The following is a 13438-nucleotide window of genomic DNA, read 5'->3' on the forward strand; positions in this document are numbered from 1 at the left end:
TACTCTTGGAAAGGGGAACTGGATTTGTAAATATTTTATTATATTCTTCTTGAGCATAAACATGCAATTATTCAAATCCACACTCTATGATTGTACACTTGAACCGTGCTATTTGCCAGAGATCCATAAAGTGATGTCAGATGAATAGAATTAGAGGATTAGAGGGTAAATAGCATTTAGCAGTAATTTGGGGGTAGATGATACTTTGTGCTTAGCTAATGGGTTCTCTAGAGTATGGCAGGAAATATTGTTCTGGTTGGAAAGAAAGGAGCTATTGGGCAAACCTTTTCATCATTTTTGACTATTTATTTGCCAGGGAGACCCATCTAGTTAAGCATGGGACAAATACATTTCAGTGTGGGGCAGGTTTGGATTATAATTGTACAGACCCATAGATTTGTATGGATTCTACTGTTCACAAACTATTCCATTTACATTATTGTACTTATTTCCTTCAATGACCTTGGAGGGGTGGGGGAGAGAGAGGGCTCATGATTAAGATGCAGATTTAGATAAGAGAGAGGTTTCACATAAATCTCAAAGTTGGTAACAAAAGGGACAGTGGGAGGTAGGGTGACCGACCATCCTGGTGTTCCCAGGATAGATGGAGTTCCTTTGAACATGGGGGATTTCAGTTTTTAAAATAGGCAAGGAGTTTCTTGGGACATGAGATTTCCATTGCTAAAATCAGGAAAGTCCTGAATGATCCAAGGTGGTCACTTTGAGTTATACACAGAATACATAAATATACATATACATAAATAACCTCAATCCTCCTATAATATTTGAAAGTTTTACAGATTCATTTCAATGATTCAGTGTACTCAGTGTACCTTTGAACTTAAAGTCTAGAAAACCAAGACTTAGGAGGTTGATGTATCTTCACTAGTTTTGCAGGTTCTCCTGTTTGGGACTGTGCCCAACAAACCACATCTACCCTCAGTCTTTCAAATTGCATTTTTTTCCTTCATACAAAACCACAGGGGATGTGCCAAGAAGAACATTGAACCTCTGAACCTACAGTAAAATTCTGCAATTAATCAGAGAAAACAAGTGATTTGTAGTGTGCAGCTTTCATTTGGAAACAAACCCCATTAAATACACATTGCTAGGTCTCGATGAAATATTTGTGCTGCTGCTAAGGCCAATCACATATTGAATAGTTCACACTGAGAATAACAAATTAATTCCAGGAGCATTCCTGAGGTTCGGGTTCTCATTTTTTACTGTCATGTATACTTTTAGTGTCAAAAGTTCTGCATCTAAACCCCCACTTCCCATCAAAATGCTGTGTGAGCTAGTGCAAGGGGCATAATCAGGAGCCTCAAAAGATTTGGAGGCTTGGCTTTGCATAAAAGTGTTGGGTTCAGAAAATTACACATTACAAGACTTTGAACCCTACTAATGCTGCTAGAAGGCACCTTTTGATGAGAAATGACAGAAAGGGAAAGGGACCAAGCTTTCCAAAAACTCAGTTAATTTGCAGTTTCTCTGATTTCATCAGCGACACTGGCAATTTTTGACATGTTCTGCTGGGAGGTTATTTCTAAACAGGAAAGAGATGATTTACCAAAAAAAAAAAAAAAAAAATTCAACAAAAGATCCAACTAATAAATACTGAATATATAGCTGCAGAGAAACAAACAAAAAAGGATTAAGGTAATTCTCCTCAATAAAGTAATAGAGTTTTATTCTACTTTTTTTAAATACAGGTGTAAATCTAAGATAATAGATACAAAAGTTGTATGCTAAGATCTATACAATGCTGATGAGAGAAATCAAAGATGTAAATAAGTGGAGAGAGTCACTGAAGGGTTCATGGAATAGAAAACTCAGCCTAATAAACTGAAATCCTCTCCAACTTTATGTACAGGTTTAATGCAATTCCTATTGGAATCCAGAAAGATTTTTGTAGATATTGATGAGGTTATCCTAAAAAAAATGCCAGGAACCTCACATAGCTTAAGAAATTTTGAAAGACAATAAAAGTGAGAGGAAATCACTCTGATTTCAAGACCAGTGCTGATGGAGAAGCAGACACATTGATCAACGGAACAGAGTAGAGAAGCTAGAAACAGGGCCAAATACATCCAATAGATTTTTGCCAGAGACAAAAGTAGTCCAATGGAAAAAAGAAGAAGGCTTTTTAAGTCAAATGATGATGAAACCACTGAGCATCATAGGCAAAAACAGAATATCTGTAAAATCTTGACCTAAACTTTACTTTGAGAATGACCATATTAAGAGGATGACAGATAAGGTACAGACTGGGAGAAAATCCGTGAATCATATATCCCATGAAGGATTAGTATTTAGAGTACCTAAATAACTCTCAAGAGTTAACAGGAAAAAAATCATATGATGCAATTACAAAAATGGGAAAAACATTTGAGGTGATGTTTCAATAATGAAGGTATAAAGGTAGGAAAAAAAGCATATGAAGAGGTTGAACATTATTAGTTGTAAATGCAATGAAATTAAAACCACAATGAGACAATAGAATATTCCCTAGCAGAATGGCTTAAATAAAGGGCAGAGATAATACCAAATGCTATAAAGGATGTGGAAAAACTGGTGTCTCCTACTTTTCTAAAGGGAAAGTCAAATGTTATGAATTCCTTTGAGCAAGCTAAATATGTAACAATCATATGGCCCCCAAATTGAACTCCTTGGCATTTATCCCAGAGAAATAAAAACTTATCTGTACACAAAGAAACTATATGCACATATTTATATCAATTCTATTTGTCATAGTGAAAACTGGAAATAACCCAGATGACGTTTAACAGGTGAATGGTTAAACAAGTTGTGCTACCATTATATTGGGGGATATCATTCAGCAAAAAAAAAAAAAAAAAGAAAAATGATATAAATAATGACTTAGATTAATCTCTGGAGAATTATGCTGCATGAGAAATTTCAATCCCCAAAGTTATATAACATATTATTCAATTCGTACAGCACCCATAAATGACAAAATTACAAATGAAGTACAGAGCAGTGTCTGCTAAGGGCTAAGTGGAGGTAAGGGATGGAAAGGAAAGTATAATTATAAAAGAAAAACATGAGTGACCATTTTGAGGGATAGAAATGCTCTGTATCTTGATCATATTAATGTGAACATCTTGGGTGTTCAGTTGTACTATAAAGATGTGAACATTTGGAGGAAACTGGGTACAGGGTACATAGGCTTTCACAGTATCATCTTTACAAAGATATGTGAATCTAAGATTGTCTTCAAAATTACAAAAGCAATTGCAGAAGGAGAGGGAAGAGAAAAATAAGGAGGAGGAGGAGGAGGAGAAAAAGAAAGAGCAGCAGTTGTCCACGCAATCTTATAACATGCTCCACAGCATCAGGGTGAGGGACGCCTCAGCTGACTTTTACCACTCAGTTATCTCAGCATGCAGGTGCTTGGTCTTCTGAAGTTGTGCTTGCTTCTGAATGACCATACAGGGAGAGGATCCTGGCTGACTGACCGCTAGGATGTTTAGTAATATGTGTCACCTTGGCAAGGTTATTGAGTCCTGTTGTTTGGTGTAGCAAGTCTAGATGTTGCTGTGAGACACAGTGCTCACGTCAGAAGACTGTGAGTGAGGCAGATCACTCTACTTGGTGAAGGTGGGCCTCATCTGATCATTTGAAGGCCTTCAGAGGAAAGACCAGGGTACCCTGAAAAAGGAATTTTTCCTTTAGATTGCCTTTGAATTCAGCACTGAAACATCAGCTCTCTATAATTACTCTACAGATCTTGGATTTGCATATCCTTAAAATGAACCCCCCCGCCCGCCCTCTCTCTCTCTCTGTGTGTGTGTGTGTGTGTGTGTGTGTCTCCCTCTCTTAATAGAGAACCCCCATTAACACTGAAGCCTAAGGAGAACTTTTGCAAATTTGAATCCCTCAAATCCCCTCAAATGCTCCTGTGGCCACACTGTCTTACATCTTCTGAGGTGAGGCTACCTCCTCCCCTCACACACATTCTCACTAGCAAGAACCTCATTTGGGTAAAAGAACCATCCTCTTGGAAGGATCAGACCACAGCCGACACACCCATAATGGAGGGAGAGAAAGCCCCTGTTCTAGGACACATCCATCTTTCCCCTTCGCCTTTTAGGAACAGCTTCCTGAGTTCAGTGACTTCACTTTGGAGGGAGTAAATACTCTAAGTAATGAAAGTTGCAGAAATGAGCACTTTGACAGACTGTAATCTAGAGAGACAGAATGGGGAAGGACTGCTGCAAACCCAGAGACAGAGAAAAGCCTCAGGACATGCATGCAGTTCTTTTAAGTCCTTGTGTTTCTACACAGCACACAGTAGCAGAGCCCTGGGAGGGGATGCCATAAAATTATCTATGGCCCCCAAGAAGAACTACTGTTAAAGTGAAGAACACTGCCTTCCTGAAAGAGTGAAAAGCATAGAATTATATAGAAAGGAAAAAAAAAAAAACCAACAACTCCAATAACTTTATATCATTGAGATGCTGAGGATCTCTCTTCTCTAGTAGGTGGCAGTAAAGGTTATGTTTTCATCTATATAAACAAAATGTTGCTAAGAGACATCTTGTTTCCAGAACATCTTGCCAGTTGGTTCTGAAAGGGGAGGAAAAAAAAAGTCAGGCAAGAGAATAAAAACAAGAGGACTGGTAGCCATGCAGTAATGTGGATTTCACAAATTCACCTTGAGAATTTCCTCATCTATCTGAATATCGTCCTTCAAGCTGACTGCTCCGTGTCTGAGTGTGGGGAATGCATCGTTGGTACACAAAATATGTTTTGGCCCCTCTTTGGGATTCACAGCTGGATACGGTACACTAGGCACACAAGACTAGGCACATTATTTATTCTATGATTTTTTGGGGGACTTATGTGACCTCCATGAGTCTTTGCTCGTTCTTCTGCAAAATGGGTCTAATATTAATCTCACGATGCTATTGTGATAGTGATGGATAATAATAGTAGCTACCATTTTAAATGCTCAGATAGTCTCACTATTCTCAGCATTTAGACACACAGCCTGCTGAACCTCACAACAGCACTGTGAAGCAGGTCTTGTTAATAATATCCATTTATCAACCCAAGAAACAGGCTTTGAGGGAGCAAGAAAGTAATCTAGGTTCACAACTTAGTAACCGGCAGAGCCAAGAGACACAAATCCAGTTATCTCTGACTCCTAAGCCAATGTTCTTCACCATGATATCATAATACCTCTCAACTGCTAAGCTGACCCAAAGAGGTATCTGCTGTATGTGTGTGTGTCTGCACATGTGTGTGCACCTGTGTGTGCATAGTAGATATTTAAAGTTAAAGCATAACATATTCTCACCTCTCTTTCAGAAGCCTGTAGAAGGTCTCACTGGTTTAGTTAGAATGATTCTATTTAAATGTAAAAATGACTGGAAACAATGATCAACCTTTGGTAAATTTCTAGGTGATTGCTCTTAAAATGAGATACTTGTGCACTTAAGTCAATCCAAACAGCACCCAGGTAAACACAGGCAGTGGGTCAACTGGACTTTCCACCTACCTTTCTTTGGAAACAGAGACAAAAAGAAAAAAAAAAGTCCTCTTTCCTTTCAGCTCCTCTCCTGGAGGTTTTCAAGTGTGACAAGTCTCTACTCTCTGTGGGCCATTCCACCCCCTGGAGCATTTATTTGGGTCTCTTCAAGCCTCTGACTGGTCCCTGGCATTATGCATTTGTAACATTTTCCAGGGAAAGAGAAGAAAGATCGTGGAATCACATCTCTCAGAGACAGAGGGTTCCACATCGTCTGTGATAGGAGATCATGGTGGAGGGGGTTTTGTGAGAATGTGGATTGATTTCATTATTGTTCTAAGGCATTGAAAGAATAAATTTGGGGATAGGTGAGGGTGAGGTGACTTGCATAGGAAATAAGTTACTCCCTTGGGTAATTGATGCCTCATTACTTGGAAAAGTCATCAAGCTATAGCAAGATTCTATTTCTATTCATCTTCCATGTCAGGCTGAGAGCCAGCAGGTGAGCCTGACTTGGCTGTACCAGTTGTTTGTGGCTGGTACTTCCATGATTGATTATCACCTGAGCCTGACTTGTTGTTAAATGTTTAAATGTAATGAATATCAGTGGTGCTTCTATAGCCAAATGTAGACTCGAACCCAGAAGAGAGTAGGTTACTGGCTATGAAGAGGTTGTTGAGCTGTAAAATATAAGGACTTGCAAGAGGATGACATTTCCCTCTGACCTGCTGTTTCACTTCTATCCCACTAAAAAAAGATATGGTCCGTACTTCTCGGGAGAAGATTTCCCAAACTTCTCTTGTCACAATACAAAAAACATTACTTGCTCATGGTCACATGAAAAGCAAAGGCATCTGGTCAGAAATAGTGGCACTAGTCAGAGTGGGAGTCCCACCAGGGGAGGAAAGGAGGGGACAAATCCATATGAGTCTCTGGGACAGCAAAAGGATCATGGAATTCTGATGCGTGCAAACAGTGATTCCTGCCATTTCTCTCCATCTGAAAACACATACTTACAATGAGCAGTTTTAGTTCTAAGTCATTTAGGGACTGCAGAAGGTATATGCTACAAAAATATTTAATACAGACATTGAAATAAAATTTATTTTTAAGCAAACCTGACTTAAATGGGGGATTTATATTAAGTATTCTGGTTTGTCCACTAGGGGTTATTTTCTAGAGTAAGCAGGGTGTTATGGATTAGATAACATAAAGCTCAAAAGTTTGTGTGTGAGACAATGCAAGAACACTTAGAGGTGAGATGATTGGATGATAAGACCCTTAACCCAATCAATGAATTTACTCCTGATAGGGATTAACTGGGTGGTAACTGTAGGCAGGTTGAGTGTGGCTGATTGATGCTAAGATGAAGACTGACCCACCCGTATTGATCTTGGCCTGGAGGCAGGCCTTTGAGGTATATCTTTTGTCTTTGTTGAGCTGAGCTCACTCTCTGCTTCCTAGTATCCTGTCCTGAGCTGCTACCCCTCTTACTCACTCTTCCTCCATGATGTTCAGCCTCACCTCACCTCGAGCCCCAAGGAATGGAGCCAGCTGTGTATGGACTGAGACCTTTGAGACTGTTTTACAATGAGCAGTTTTAGTTCTAGGTCATTTAGGGCCTGCAGAAGGTATATGCTATTCCACTAAAAAAGATATGGTCCGTACTTCTCATTACGGACCCAGAAAAAATTTACCTCTAAAATTGGTCTTATCGAGTCTTTTAGTAACAGCAGCAAAAAAAAGCTGATTAAAACACAGGCAGATGTTCAAATTCAATAAAACATGTGGTCTCATAAAATACCTAGGGCTGTGGCCGTATCTGACTCAGTGGATCAGTATTTGACCATAGTACTGCATGGTAAAGCCATCCCAGCCCACTGAAAAATCATGAATCACATGGCCAAGATAAATACAAGGGTGTCAGCCTTCATATTAGCATCAGAGGACTCCTCTCATGAATCTGTTCTCCCTCTTCTCTTGTTCTTTTTCAGTCTCAATGCTGCCTTTTGTGTTTATCTGTTGATCACTGTTTCCAATTTATCTCCAAAAGAGAAACCTGAGATCTTTTTTAGAATAACATTAAATCCTTTACTGGATATGGACTGCCTACAACATGCTATAAATTGTGCTAGATGTGGTGGAACAGGTAAAAAAGAAAAAAAAAAAAAGACCTTCACTGGTGTCTAGCAAGGTGGTCTGGAGTATTGGGAGAGTGTGGGATTTGGAATCAGGTGGAACTTGATCTGCCAGACAACTTAACGTTGCTTCATTTGTAAAGTTGTAAATAAGACCATAGCATTCTTGTGAAGATGAAATGAGATCATGCATACACATGAGGTTCAGGAAACAAGGAAAGAAGACCTATTTAGCATGATCTACTCTGACTTATTGAAAAATCATGAAACATTCATTCCAGTTTAGTTTTTCAGAGATTTTATTACTGAAATTTTATCATGTCATTTTATATCCCTGATAATTTCCTCATCTGTAAAAATGTGGTTCAATTAGCCAGTTCTAAAATTCATGATGCTAGTGACTACCATGAACTGTTTCCCTCTGAGAGGTACATAGTCAATACTAGAAGGAACTTGGTAAAAAAGAGAATTCAAAAATGATTGACAGAATCTAGAAATAGGACCAAAACAATGGTTTCTGGGGTGTTGTGAAGCCTAACAATGTAAAAGATTGGAATAAACATGATTGTGATTAAAATGCTGAACAGAAAAGACAATGAAGAATAACAAGGCTGTATGCAATATTGATTTTTTTCAGTTGGTTTTCTGACTTTCTTCTTTCTACTTGTAACCTTGACTTGAATGTCACGATTTCTAGTTCTGATCCTAAACAAATTTCCTAGCAAGGTACAATCATAACAAAAGCAAACATACACACACACACACACACCAAATCTAACAACCTGTAGAGAAAAAAAAAGTTCCTAAGGATGGTCTTATTGTTTGTTAAGATCCCAGAAGACAAAAAAGCACTGTATTTATATTTCAACAAATATGAATGAATGAATATGTATTGATTAATTGTTATGCCAACCTCTGAAATCTAGCAGAACACAAGAGCATGGAGAAAAACACATCACCTAGACCAATAGTTCTCAAACAGGGATGGTCTTATCTCCCCTGACATTTGACAATACATGGAGACTGACAGGAAGAAGTCCTATTGGAATCTGTTGGGAGAAGCCAAGGGACAGCCTCCCCTCAATCAAAGGATTACCTATTATTTCAAAATGTTACTAGCGCCAAAGTGGAGTAACCCTGGTCTAGATTATGTAAAAATGTGGATGTGTAACCGATGTGATTCTGCAATCTGTATTTGGGGTAAAATTGGGAGTTCATAACCAACTTGAATCTAATGTATGAAATATGATATGTGAAGAGCTTTATAATGTTTTGAACAACCAATAAAAAAAAAATTAAAAAAAAAAAAAAAAAAAAAAAAAAAAAAAAAAAAAAAAAAGAAAGACTTCATAGAGGAAGTTATATTTAATCTGAGAGTTGATAAGCTGGTGTTCATAATCTATTAAATTTAACAAAAAGGAGGTTGTTAATGACCTCAGTAGGGAAATTGGAAATGGTTTTAGGAGTAAGTGGGGAGTAAGAATGTGAAAAGACAGAAATGATCCTTTTCAAAAGGTTGGCTGGGAAGGCAACAGTACAGAAGTTGGCGTGCAATAAGATGATGCTGATGCATAATGGCATTTACTGTGTTTGGCTTTAAAGATGGACAGGATCTGAGCATGCAAAACATTGAAGGAAAAGAACAGATACCAAAGACACAAGAGGAGTATAGATGAAATCAATAGAGTCCTCCACAGACTGCTTGATTCCATTGTATGAAATGTCTCAATCAGGAAAATCTATAGATGCTGAGAGTAGACTAATGGTTATGTAGGCCTGGGGACAGAGAGGCTGTTGGGGTAATGAGTATAACTGCTAATGGGTATTTTTAGGGGAAGGTCGGGAGTGAAATTTTTCTAAAATTTGTTGTAGTGATCATTGTATAACTCTGAATATACTAAAAAGTAACAAACTTAAACAAGTTTATTTGTGTGATATATGAATCATATTTCCATGAAACTACTATTAGAAATAGAGTGCGAAGGTGAAGAGAGAACATGTGATTCACCGGAGAGAGGAGGTGATAATATCTGGGTAAGAGGAAAGAGCTTTTAAGTAACAAACAAAAGGTTATTAGATTCCCTCAACTTCCTGCTGCCTTGGGGCTCCTGTCAAAAGTCCAGATGAAGACTAAGTTAGGTGGAAGGAAGTCGAGGGAGTCCAATGACTTTTTGTTTGTCAAGTAAATGTGTAGAAGAGATGATCAACCAAGAGTGAGAGAGACCGTGGTGAGTTGAAAGATTTGGGAAGGTTGCATAGGCTTAGATATAGTTGGTACCACAGAGAACAGCAAGTGATGAATTAGGAATCAGAGGTTTTGTCTGGTAGCATCAAGAGACTAATTGAATTCAGAGACCAAGACTCACTTCTGGTCCTAATTTGGCAGACTACGTCACTCTCACCTGCAGGATGTCTAGACCTCCTATTCAAAGAATAAACAGTAACTATGAATGACTCAGACTCAGGTTTCCTCAGGCCACTGCCATAGAAAGACAGTGGGAGGGATGTTCTGAAATTGATGGCAAAAGCAAGCTTGAAGTGATAATTTATCAATACAAACTATACAGGGAAGACAGTGGGACGTGAAAATGATGAAGTTCCATTTGTAGTGTTGGTCAGTTTCTTATAGTGTGTGATACATCCTCTATAACACCCTCCATCTTAACAGGTTAGATTTGTCTGTTGCTTTACAAAAATGTAATATTTGCATGCTTTATTTTGTCTTACTGTAATAATTATACCTCAGTCTCCTTAGGCTGCTATAACCAAATATCATAAAACTCTGTGACTTATAAACAATATAAATTTATTTTCCATAGTTCTGGAGGCTGAGGCTGTAAAATCCAAGATCAAGACCCTGGCATATTTACTGTACATCGAGGACTGACTTGTTTCCTGGATCATTGATAGCTACTTATTGCTGGTTTTTTACATGGTGGATAGGGCCAGTTCAGTTTTCTGGGGTTACTTTTATAAGGGTTCCTCTGCCTTTCACAAGAGCTCTGCCTTTATGACTTAACCAACTTCCGCATGGTTCCATCTCTCAATACCATCACATTGGTGATTAAGTTTCTACATAAATTTGGGAGGGACACAGTTATTCAGATCATAGAAAATGATGTCTGTTGTGTTTTATGCATGCAATTTTTTATGTGCATAACCTTTTTTCACTTTTTTAAAATTTCTTTCACACATGACAATAGTGGAATGCATGACATTCATAATTATCCATTCACAGCACAGTTTTTCATAACTCTGTATATAAAGTATGTTTATGCCAAATTATGCCATTATACATGAGCTCTCTTATTGATTTTTTTTTTTGCATTACAATTTTTAAAATTTGTTTTAATTAGTTACATGTGACAGTACAATGATCTTGACATATCATACATTTGAATCAAATGGGGTATAATTTCTCATTTTTCTGAGTGTACAGGTTGCAGAATCACATTGGTCATACAGACACATATATACATAAAGCAATAATAGTGTCTATTTTATACAATTCTTAATACACCTTTATGCCACAATTTATCATATCTCTGTTTGTATATAAGGTATGTTGACACCAAATTCACATCTTGTGTTTTATTTGTTCTTTTTGATTATATATGATAATAGAATGTATCTTGGCATATAATTCATACATGGAGTATAATGTCCAATTTTTGTGATTGGACATGATGTGGAGTTACAGTGATTGTGAATTCATGTAAGAGCACATAACCATTATGAAAAAAAGTGTCCTGTTTACCCCATATATCCACTCTTCTAACACAGGTACACATAATCTTGTTCAACAACAGTGGGCACATTATGAAATAAATACAACAGTTTTGCTAAGCCTGCAATTTGGAATCAAATCAGGTACATTCAAGTAGTAGTTATATCTCTTCAAGTTGTAAGGATTAGGGCAAGTTATTAAATCACTCTTGTCCCTGATTCCTTAACCTTTGAAACAAGGTATGCCACCTGTCATGGCTTTTACTTATTCATGGGAGTTTCCTAGAAGAATTGCTTTTTCTTCTTCATATATATTTTTTTCTCCCTAAAAGCAAAAGTAGTTGCCCCAATCACCTGTTATTTAAAATAGAAGAGGTGCATTATTTTCAATGAAAAAGAATCGCTATACAGCAGTAAAATACACGTCAAATGAACAGGTCCCAGCAAAGGGCTTGTTAGATCATCTGGCTCCCTCTGAGGTCTTGCTCTCTATGGTAATTGATGCACAGCTGACCTTGGCCCTGGACCAGGTCTCTAGCACATAGCCAAGGGAAGGAAATCAGAAGCTAGTACTCTGCTGATGAGGTGATAGATTAAGCCACACTCCCAGATCTTGACTTTTCTGACCTGTTTCATTCTAACAGTTTAATAGCATCCTCAGAATTGGAAAGCACTCCTTCAACCTGGAGCAGAGGCTTCATTGGTGAGTCCAAGCATGGAATGAAAAATGATTATCTTGATGTCGAGGGATTACAAATTCAATCAAGGACAAGCAAGAGGTGGAGGTGGGGGGCTGTGAATTTGGCTATGGAAAGGACTTTGGAAGCAAAAGGAAAGGGTTAGCTGCAGCCAGTCACAAGTCCAGAGACAGGTTTGGTCTCTGCACAGAGAGCCAGGAGGACATTCATGCACTAGAGAGAGCAGAGTGTAGAGGAATAATATGTGGTCATTTGTTGTCTTAATAATTATTGTGTTTGCTCCAAATCCTTTGCACCAAAAATAAGGATTATTTCCTTGGGCATACAAAGCCCATTTTTTGAGGCAATAGAGTAGACATATTCTTCTAGGCATTTGGAATGGCTTATGGCATTTGCCTGTGGCTGTGTTTGTGTGTTAAGTAGTTGAAAGACTCATTGTGGAATAAAGTATGGGAAAGCCCATTGTAATGCCAAAACATTTTAATCTGGTAAGGGGTTGTTATTTTTGAACTGAATCGACTCTGCACATTTCCCCTTCTTTCTTTCTCTTTGCCATCCTCTCTGTTCCCATGTTTAGCTAATCATCATAATCTTCTCTAATGTGTTAACTAATAATAGCTAGAGGTGTGATCTCTCCCTGGAGTGTCTGGATATATATTCTCATATTTATTTAATTATAATTATTATTCTTCTAAAATAATGAAAGTAATACATGCTCATTATAAAAATTGGAAAATACATAAACTAATAAAGAAAATAAAATTATCTGTAATTCCTCTACATCAAGATAATAAGTTTTTTATGTCATTGCTTTGAGCTCTTTTACTGTAGATACTAGGATAAAAACTATGTCTCACACACTGTGATCACCCTGCATATTAGTTTTGAATATTGCTTTTTCTTTTAAGAGTATTATAGAGAATTTTATCTTGTGATTAAATGTTCTTCAAGAAGAACTTTAATGGCTTCATAAGAGTTCATCATGTGAGCATAAATCATTTTAAAACTAATTTTCATATCCATGAATATTTTTATTGTTCTCGATTTTCATTATTATTTAAAAAATCTAATTAACTTATTTTATCATCAAGTGTTTTGTTGAATTTTGTTTTGTTCTTAAATTTCTACTTATCTTTTTATGATCATGCCTCAGAATAGTATTATTAGTTGATGGGTTTTCAACAATGTGTGCATATTTAGTAGAATATGCCTGAAGGTACAAATAACTTATTATGGAGTGTAACACTTTAGGCATTTTTTTCAAGAGTGGTGGTGGAGAAGCTGTATGGTGAGAAAAGTCTCATACTGATCTAGTCTCATCCTACCCACCACAGAAGGCACATGACCCTGTCTTAGCATAATCCAAATCTATTGGATTTAAC

This window comes from Marmota monax, unplaced genomic scaffold (genome assembly GCF_021218885.2).
Source record: "Marmota monax isolate L192 unplaced genomic scaffold, Marmota_monax_Labrador192_F-V1.1 WCK01_AAM20220418_F8-fsc00064, whole genome shotgun sequence".
NCBI lineage: Eukaryota > Metazoa > Chordata > Mammalia > Rodentia > Sciuridae > Marmota > Marmota monax.